We start from the raw sequence: 9,446 nt of genomic DNA on the forward strand, positions 1-9,446 counted from the left end.
TTCCTTCCCCTGCAAGCCAGATCCAGCCTGCAAGGATCAATCCCTACCCCCTGCATGGAAAGCTGGCAATGGCACTCCAACCTCACAGGGGAGGGAGTGGGACTGGAGCACCAGCGCAGGCTCCCTGCTGTGGTGGGGGAAGGAGGGGTAAGCTCCAGGACCACAACCCACCTGCAAGACAGTTGCAGACCACTAGCAGTCTGTGGATCACACTTTGAGGACCACTGACTGCTCTAATAATACAAAAGTGAGGAGACACTTAGGGCAAGTCTACGCTACAAAATTATGTTGACTTAAGTTATGTTGGCATACAGTCAACACAGTAATTCACTTATTTTATGGGTCCAACTACACTCCTGGTGTCAACAGTGCATGTCCTTACAGATTGTACTGTCAGTGTGGGGCGCTGTGGGATGGCATATGAAAGCCAGTAATAGTCTCTGTAAGCAGCAGTGTCTACTCTACACTGACATTACAGCAACCTAATTACATGGACATAAATTCTACTATGTTTCTTGTGGAGTTAATTCCACAGAGCTGGACAGTTATGTTGTTGGGAGCAAAATTTTAATATAGGTTGACGTAAGCTGCCTTGTGTGGTCCTAACTGTGTAGTGTAGACCGAGCCTCAATTTCGTTGAATGGCAATACATTGACACAATGCATAATCCACTTACGGAACTTATTGCCACAAGATATTGCTACCAAGAATTTAGCAGAATTCGATAAAGGGTCAACTGTGTATGTGAATAATGAAAACATCTATCATTAATTAAATAAGGGTTATATTTTGCCATGTTTTAGGACCTAAGCCAATCTCTAATTGTCATGTAAGGGCAGATTATTCCATCACTGTCTACTGTGGAGGTTATTTCATCTTCTTCTTAAGCAGCAGTTCATGGTCACTGTCAAAGACAAGATACTGGACAATTGGTCTGATCTGGTATGCCAATTACCATAAGTATGAACAATGGTGGGGCTTTTAAATAAGTGAGAGCTTGAGTAATCACTTGCTTTGCTTGCAAGGCCAGACTTCTGGTTTGTTGTTCTATTTGAAGAATAACTCAGGCATAAGGTGCTGTGGAGTGGTTTTTGTTTTGTTTTTCTACACAAATGATTAAAATCAAATTCAATGTTTAAATCAAAATATTTGTACTTTTTCATTTACCTGTCAGGAGCTGAGTTCAGGGCTTTGTGTTTCTCAACAACCAGTTGATAACTTTCAATTGCAAACTATTTTCCTGGGCTGCTGTAAAGGGTTGTACGGTAAACAGGCCCCAGCCTATGCAGGTTAATGTAGAAGGAAGTGGTTTCCAAATATTTTGTTCTGTTACTTTGACCTCTGCACTGACAATGAATCTGTCACCTGTATAAGATCCTGAGCAGCTTTAATTGTGCTGTGAAACAGCTTTGGAATACTTTCCATGGTTGGCTTCTCTCTGCCAGAGCAGGGGGAAAGGAATTCATTGTTAACTCTGGTGTATATGGCATTGCTTAGTGAAATTCTTTTAGGGTGGTTAAGCCACTCAAGCAAGACAAGTCTTAGCCTCTGATATGGTTAGAAAATGTGACCTAGTTAAACCCAGCAGTTTGAGTGTGATGAAATGAAAGTGACTTGTGTTTGCTGAAATTTGATACCAAAAATAGGGCACTAGATTCTTTCCTTGCTAGAAGAGATGCATTACAGAGTATGTGTGTATGTGAATACATCACCATAGCAACCACTGTCCCACCCCTCCCTGCTCAAGAGCATTACCGCATTCTGCTGAAGGATGTCTGATGCCCCCTCTCCCATCCCCCAGCCTCTTCTTCCCTCACCCCCACCTCTCCTCATACTGCTCCATGAAATCAAATTAAAGGGTGAAATGAATTTTGGAGTTGCTGCTAGGAGCCAGGAAATGTACATGCATAGAAAAAGAGGCCTGTATGTCCAAGCCAGAATAGCAGTGGACTAACTTGAGCCTTGTTTTAAAGACAGTCCTACTTGGAAAAGCTGTTACTATTACAAGGGAGCTATAAACCCACTGTGCCACAGTGTCATTGCTTTGATGGTAGCCTGAGGGTTGGACACTTTATTTCCAGTAGGGCTTTGTCCTCTGCAGCCTCTCTCAGTGTAGCAATACAATCAGATATGCTAATCAGATCCTTCCTCTCTCCCCATGCTTCCCTTCTCTGTTCTTGTAGGGGAAAGGCATTTGATACCACTTGGGAAAGACTGTATTTTTCCCGAGGAGCTTGTCTTCTCCTCTCATGGCATTCACAGGGAGAGGGCAAAGGGATTTATGCCAGCCTCTTGCAGAAGGATCAGCGCAAAAAAAAGTGCAGTTCCTGTGCTAAGTGCAATTGGTTGAGAGTTCTACAAGGTGGCTCTCATTCTTAATACTGAGGTGCATGGACCCAGCATGCAAAGCAGCCTGCCTGGCTGTTCTAATGGAGATGAAGAACTGCATGCTGGGCCTGTAGTCTCTGCACCAGAGATCGTGATTTAAGACTGAGGAGAGCTCCGGTTGGTTCCATGGGTAAAGTGAGATGCACTTACACTCTGTGCAACCCTTTGCAAAGTTTGGGCATTTCTGCAGTACTGCTGGGGGATACTGGCAGGTTTAGGATCTCTCCCACGTGGCAGAGGAGATGCAAGATTTGACTGTACTGAGTACAAAGGTGAAGCTCTATAGAAGCTGGTAGAGCCAGACAGCCCTGTAGCTCTTCCTAGATCCCAGATTAACAGCCTCTGTGTGCTGCCTAGTGTCACAGCATCCTGGGCTGGACTCTGCAGTCATGGAATGGACCTCTGACTACCCTGCAGTTTGTTCAGTGGCAGGCTTGAACGTGTCTCCCACCCTATGTGAAAGGCCACCCTATATGATAGGGCTCTTCTGCATAGCCAGAGAAAAAACTAAAATGGGTCTGACAGTCTCTTTCTTGTCTCTGGTAGAGCAGTGGTGCTGCACTTGTATATCATCAGATCTTTTCCCCTTCGGTGCCTGACAGGGCTTATGTATGCAACTCCCATTAACACTAATGGGCACTGCTAGTGTAAATCCCCTGGGCAGTGGGTTGTCTTTAGTGAAGTTTTTGATACAGTCCTGTGTGGGAAAACTAAATAGAGAAATTAAGACTCTGTCTGGTTAAGAATATGGTACCGTGGAGACAAAATGTGCCAGCCAGCTGTAAACAAAGAAGAATCAGTAATGCTACAAACACGCTTTAGGCGAGGTAAAAAGTAGGGATGTTACAGGGTCACTATAGGAACTGAGACTATAACAGCTTCATCAACAATCTGGAAGATATGTGGAACATAGATCATATTTGTTGGTCATACCAAGCTAGGACTTCTCACGGACTCAGCGGAGGGAAAATTAATTTACAGAATTATATGGTGTTTGCCATTAAAGAGAGATGGGATTTAATTTACATACATGTACAATACACTTGGGAAGTAAATTCCCAGCACAAACACAAAATGGAGAGAATGAAGATTAGAGAGAAGAGAGGCAGTGAAGGATTTGGGTGACAGTGGATTACTAACCAGTCATGAACTGTCAATGCGATGTGATGCAGCTGTTTGAATGGCTATTACTATTCCTTGCTCTCTCAGGGTATGTCTACACTGCAGTGCTATTTCGGGATACCAGAGTATCCCGAAATAGCTATCCTGCTTTGTCACAGCAAGCCCATTATTTTGGGCTTGCTATTCCGACGTCCTTGTAAGGGTACATCTAGACTACCGGGTTTTGTCGACAGAAGTTTTGTCGACAGTATCTGTCGACAAAACTTCTGTCGACAAAGAGCGTCCAGACACATTGAGTGACCCTGTAGTCTAGACGCGACCCTACAGGCAATAACACCTTCTGTCGACACAACTCTGTCGACAGAAGGTGTTATGCCTCGTAAAATGAGGTATACCAGTGTCGACAAAACTGCTGAGTTCTGTCGACGTTATGTCGACAGAACTCAGCGGTAGTGTAGACGCTGGTATAGTTTTGTCGACAAAAGTCCACTTTTGTCGACAAAACTCAGTAGTCTAGACACACCCTAGACCTCATTCTACAAGGAGTAAGGAATGTTTCAGAATAGCGCTTTATTTTGAAATTTGGTGCTGTGTAGACCGTGCCAAATGACAAAATAAGCTATTTTGAAATAGCATTGAAATAAGATATGCAATTTATGTAGCTCAAATTGTGTATCTTATTTTGAGTTACAGTACTGTGTAGAAGCACCCTCAGGGGGAATCCTTTGGAGGAGAAGAGGGGTAATAATGCCAGTCAGTGGTTCAAGTAGCCAGTACTGTTACTGACCCCTGGGGGAATAGCTTTAATGTTATGATTGGGGCACCTTGTTCAAATAGATTTCAGCTAATTTTGCTTCCTCTGAAGGGTGTGGGGAAGAGTTTCAGAGAACAGACATAATGTGGATACTATAATGAAATTATCTGGAGTAGTGGCATGAGTCTGACGTGGCAATGAGTCTAATAGGATCCTCATCCTTCTTGGCCTCTTGGTTGCTCTTCATGCTTACCATCATACTTTCTCCTCAGTACCTTGTCCTCTATTGGCCTTTGTGATTTCACCCACCCTTGAATCTCATTCAACCTCCCTGCTTGTTCTTTCAGTATCTCTGTTGGTGAGACAACTTGCTTCCTCTTCCCGCTGGCCATTGGGATGCTGCCAAGACTCTGTTCTGGGTTTGCTCTCTCTTTACACTCTACCTCTGGATGCTCAACCCTGACTTGGTCTCAACTTCCGTCCAGGCACAATTATCCTTCTCTGCTGCTGACCGCAATGTCACCTCCCCGCCTTTCTCTTTGACAGCTGCTCCTTACAGTTAAATTTAGCATGACCAAAAATGAACTCTGTCTCTTTCCTCCACTACGGCCCCTTTGTGCTACTCCAGCAGCTCAAATGAGCTGTAAAGCTGTGAGAAGTCCTGTAGCACATGGAGATATCCTCAGGTGGCAGTCATCCTAGCTAGCTCTATACCAGTCCCTCCTGTCTGCTTCCACCTACCCCAAGGCTGCTGTAACTTACATTGGCTGCCAGTGGCCTCCAAGGGTCAGCTACACTAGCAAAGGATCACTGGAGCGATACATGTTCCCACTGCACAGTCTGATTCAGGAAAGAGGGGCTGGTGTAGAATCAGCTGAGTCTTCTTTACCCGCCTGGGAAATCCTCATCCGCTCAGTCAGGGCAGCTTTACAACCCCCTGATATTATTGGAGTGCCATTATAGGGTTGTACTGGGGGGATATGATCTGACCTTTTAGTTTATGCAGTTCTGAGTTTTGCATGCATAAGTCCTCTGTCCTGCAACAGCCATCTCAGTGCCCAGGTGAAACTGCTCTGACTCTATCTGGTTTCTCCACAGGAGCTCTGCATGGAGATTGCTGCAGAATTGGGGCCTCAATTTTTGTAACTTGAACAACACTTTAATGTAGTTATTTGCATTTAGTATAGGTTGTACTTCTCTGGTCCTGCAACATCTGGGGTTCGGCAGGACCACGGAAGTTCTAGGACCAGAGAGTCCTGGGGGAGGGCTGGTGGCTGGGAGCCCTGAGGCCTGGTGGGGCAGTGGGGCAGCCCAGAGTGGGAGGTGCAGGAGCCCAGCATGCAGCCCAGTGGAGCTGCCCAAGAGGGGAGGGCAGGAGCCTGATGCGTGGCCCAGCGGGTCTGCCCGGGAGGTGGCTGTCTGGGGGAGAGGGGCCAGAAATAACCTCCCTTGGTCTGGCAAAACCCCTCCTTCTGGACCAGTCTGGTCCCGAGTGTGCTAGACCAGGGAAGTCCAACCTGTATGTCCATATTTGCATCTATAAATATAACGTATCTGTGATTTAAGATTGAGGCTGGCCACTAGCAGAGAAAAGTGTAACAAAACTGGAAGGTAGAATTTCAAGCCAGCAGCATTACACAAGACAAAATTGATGCATGTATTTTTTTTTCCCTTCCCTAGTTAAATGTATCCAGGCGAGGCCAATGTTTCCTTCTTGGTCAGGGAATCTCTGAGGTTATGACTACATGGAAAGTTTGACTGGCTTGGGTGTACAGCCAATTTTTAAAGGCAGTATTTGTTGAGGGATGAGTAATTAGAATATAAATCTGAAATAAATATATAGGCTTAGCAGCTGTTTTGATGAGCAGTAACAAAGCTGTGAGTGCGTACATGTGTTGAAGTATGTGAGGATTATATCCTTGTTAACCAAAACAAACAATCAGTCTTAATGCAAAGTGCTATATTTTTAAATACCACTTACTAAAGGTCATGTCACAAGTGACAAAAGCCAGGTGAGATTCTGAGAAGATTCTCTCTGTCTCCTACACTCAAAAATAATAAACCCATGTATAGGTGCTTTTTATCCTGAAGAATCTTGAAGTGCTTTATAAATTGTATATGTGAGAATCGTTTGCCTAACAGTGAAATGTTGGTTCTGCTGGGGGGGTGAAATGAGCTAGCTACTCTGTACTTCTGCATACAGGACAGCTTTTAAAAGAAGCAAAAATAATGCCCTTTATTCTCTGTGTAAATGGGTGGGAGTGGGGAACTGGCTGTTTCCCTAATTAAGAGCTGTGCAGCTCTGATGCAAGTCAAAACAGGGCAGTTCTAGTTTTACACCATTGAGGGTAACAGAGATCTGCCCTGCCATGTCTCTACACTTCTCTGGAATGCCCCTTAGGTGCCCTATCCTACATCTTAGCTATGGTAAGGATGGACAGATACCTGGTAGAGAGGACAGTAGAGACACTCCCAGGAGCAGACAATTCTGCTGCTTGTGGGGAATTTTTCACTAGCTAGTTTAAGGGCACTTTCTATTGCAGTTTGAGAATCTAGCTCAAAGTCTCCAATGAAACTGTAGGGGGAATTTTTGGAGGCAGATTCTAATGACCTCATTCTGGAGATTAGCCAGAAAATCAGAGCTAACGCCCTAGCTCTTGTAGTTACTAAAGAGTTTCTGGCACTTTCTACAAATGGCCAGAAGTTTGGGTTTTGGTTTCCACTGGAAGGAAAGAATTGATGCTTCTTTATCTGAGTACTGCAATGGCTCATTTTTTTGGGACTCGTTTTGTTCAAGTTCCTCCATATTTCACAGCCCTCCTTAATCAGGCCTGTTATCTCTATTCTCATTTCCATCCTCCAAATACTGCCTCCTTATTCCTCCCATTGTTGCCTGGTTGCTGTCTGTTACCTATGCCTGAAATAGCTTCCCTGCCCTTATCCATTAAGTGTTCTTTTTCTCTTCTTTCAAAGCCCTGCTCAAAAGTCCCCTCTTCAAGCAATCCTTCCTCTCTTTTTCTCATCAATGAATCTCCACACTTCCTTTTTCTTGAGTTCTTGCCTTTTTCAGAGACTACAAACCTTTTGGGGCAAGGTGTGGCTTATTGGTAACTGCAAATTTCTATATGTATTTAGGGCATGTCTACATTAGGAAATTATTTTGAAATAACTTATTTCAAAATAATAACTCCCAAAATAACTATTTTGAAATAGTGTGTCCGTACTTCAGGGAAGCCTTGAAATTAGTCAGAGGCAGGCTCCCTGAATGTGGATGCGCTACCTCGACTCAGAGCCCCTCGAAGCGCTGGGGAGTAATTACTCTGAATGCCTTTGGGAGGTAATTATTTAAAAATAGCAGCAGTGGAGTTATACTGTATAATGACAAGAGAGCAGCAAGGGGTCAGAAATGAAGACTGGACAGCTATAACCACACTGGGGCAGCAGGGGACAGTCACAGGCATGGAGAAAGGGACAACAGTCTACTATATATGAGAGTTTGTCTGTCCCCAAGCTGAGAGACATGCACCTCTCTCCCAGCTGTGCCCGCTGTGGCACTTCTCACCTGACTCCAACCTGCTACAGTGAGAGGGCTGGACTTGTCCTCTCTCCCTGGGACAGTCTGCATCCTGAACCCCTGATCCTCAGCCCTACCCTAGAGCAATGATTTCAATTAAGCATGTACATTTTAATTTTATTTTTAAAAACCCACTCTCAAACTAATTAGGGACTCAGGCAACACTTGGTAAAACTTGGAGTATTTTATAACTGTAAGAACTCAACTTTGCCCTTTAATGGCTATAATGAGAACTCTGCCCAGTACTCCTCTGTGGGAGAAAGGAAAGGTGGGAGTGGGGTACTTAGGACTGCCACTAGTGAAAAATAGCCCTGAGTTTCCTTGTTGCACCCTCTGTTTCTAGACATCTTTTTTGAAGTTTTGTGTTTCCACAGAACATGATCCCTAAGGACTTGGGAAGTCCCACCTTCCCTGAACAAGTACGGTTGCCAGGTGTCCGGTTTTGAACCGGACAGTCCAGTATTTGAGTTTTCTGTTCAGGAAACAAATTGAAAAAATGTAAATGAGAAAATATAAATATCCGGTATTTTCTAAATAAGATGCAACGTAGATTGTGATGTAGTGTCAAATGTGTCCGGTATTTTTGTTGAAACCATTGGGCAACCCCATGAACAAGCCTATCAATGACGTGAATACTATTATTTGTTTCCCCTTTTCCCACAACCTGGCCCACCTGTCTGGACTGTAAGCTCTCTGGGGCAAGCTCTGTCATTTATTGTGTGTTTATATTGCACCTGGCACAAAGTGGTTGAGGCTTTGAGGTGCTACCAACAATATAAATGTTAGATAATGATGTACAGCAACCGTGGCCTAGAGGGCACAGTGGACAAGGGAATAGTGGTCTCCACAGCCCATTAAGGCTTTGGTCTCTGAGCTGTGATTGTTCAGAAGCGCCCGCTGTGATAGCTGGTTTTGTGTGGTGAATATTGTCCACTAGGAATGGGATTGAGACCATGCATCTCCTCCCTACCAATTCATGACACTCAGTGAGCCACTAGACAGCCAGGAGATGGTAACAGCCCTTGGTTGAGAAGGATTAAGTTTAAAAAAAACCACATACAAAACCTGCTGTCTTTTATGACTAAAACCTAACTGATGCAGACCTAGTGTATGGGTGAATCCTTAGATTACTCCATGTGGTACTCACATCACTTTCTTCATGGGGAAAGCTGCTATGATTATTCACCATGCCTTTGAAACCCAAAATCATTTGGTACAGTCAGATTTTTTGGAAACTTTTGCTATTTCATTGTCTCTGGACAGAGAAAGCTGCTGGTCCTCTCTGAAACTTTCTAACAGGAGCACTAGTCTGACATAGAGCAGGACACGGGAAACCAGCTCCTATGTAAATGCACAATAAAACAGGAGATGCTGGAAAGGAAGGTTTTCTACATTATTTTCAATTGTTCTGATTAATTTACTACCCATAAAGTGACCACACACATACATACACACACACACCCCTGTTAAGTTAGCCAAATAGGAACAAAATGCAGCCATTAAAAATACTCTATTTTCCCAGTCTCAGGGTGTGTCTAGACAACAGGATTTTTTTAAAAAAAATGTGGCCTTTTTTGGAAAAAGCTTCCCCTGTGTCTAGACTGCTGC

Source organism: Pelodiscus sinensis, chromosome 1 (assembly GCF_052426305.1).
Source record: "Pelodiscus sinensis isolate ZL-2025 chromosome 1, ASM5242630v1, whole genome shotgun sequence".
Taxonomy (NCBI): Eukaryota; Metazoa; Chordata; order Testudines; family Trionychidae; genus Pelodiscus; species Pelodiscus sinensis.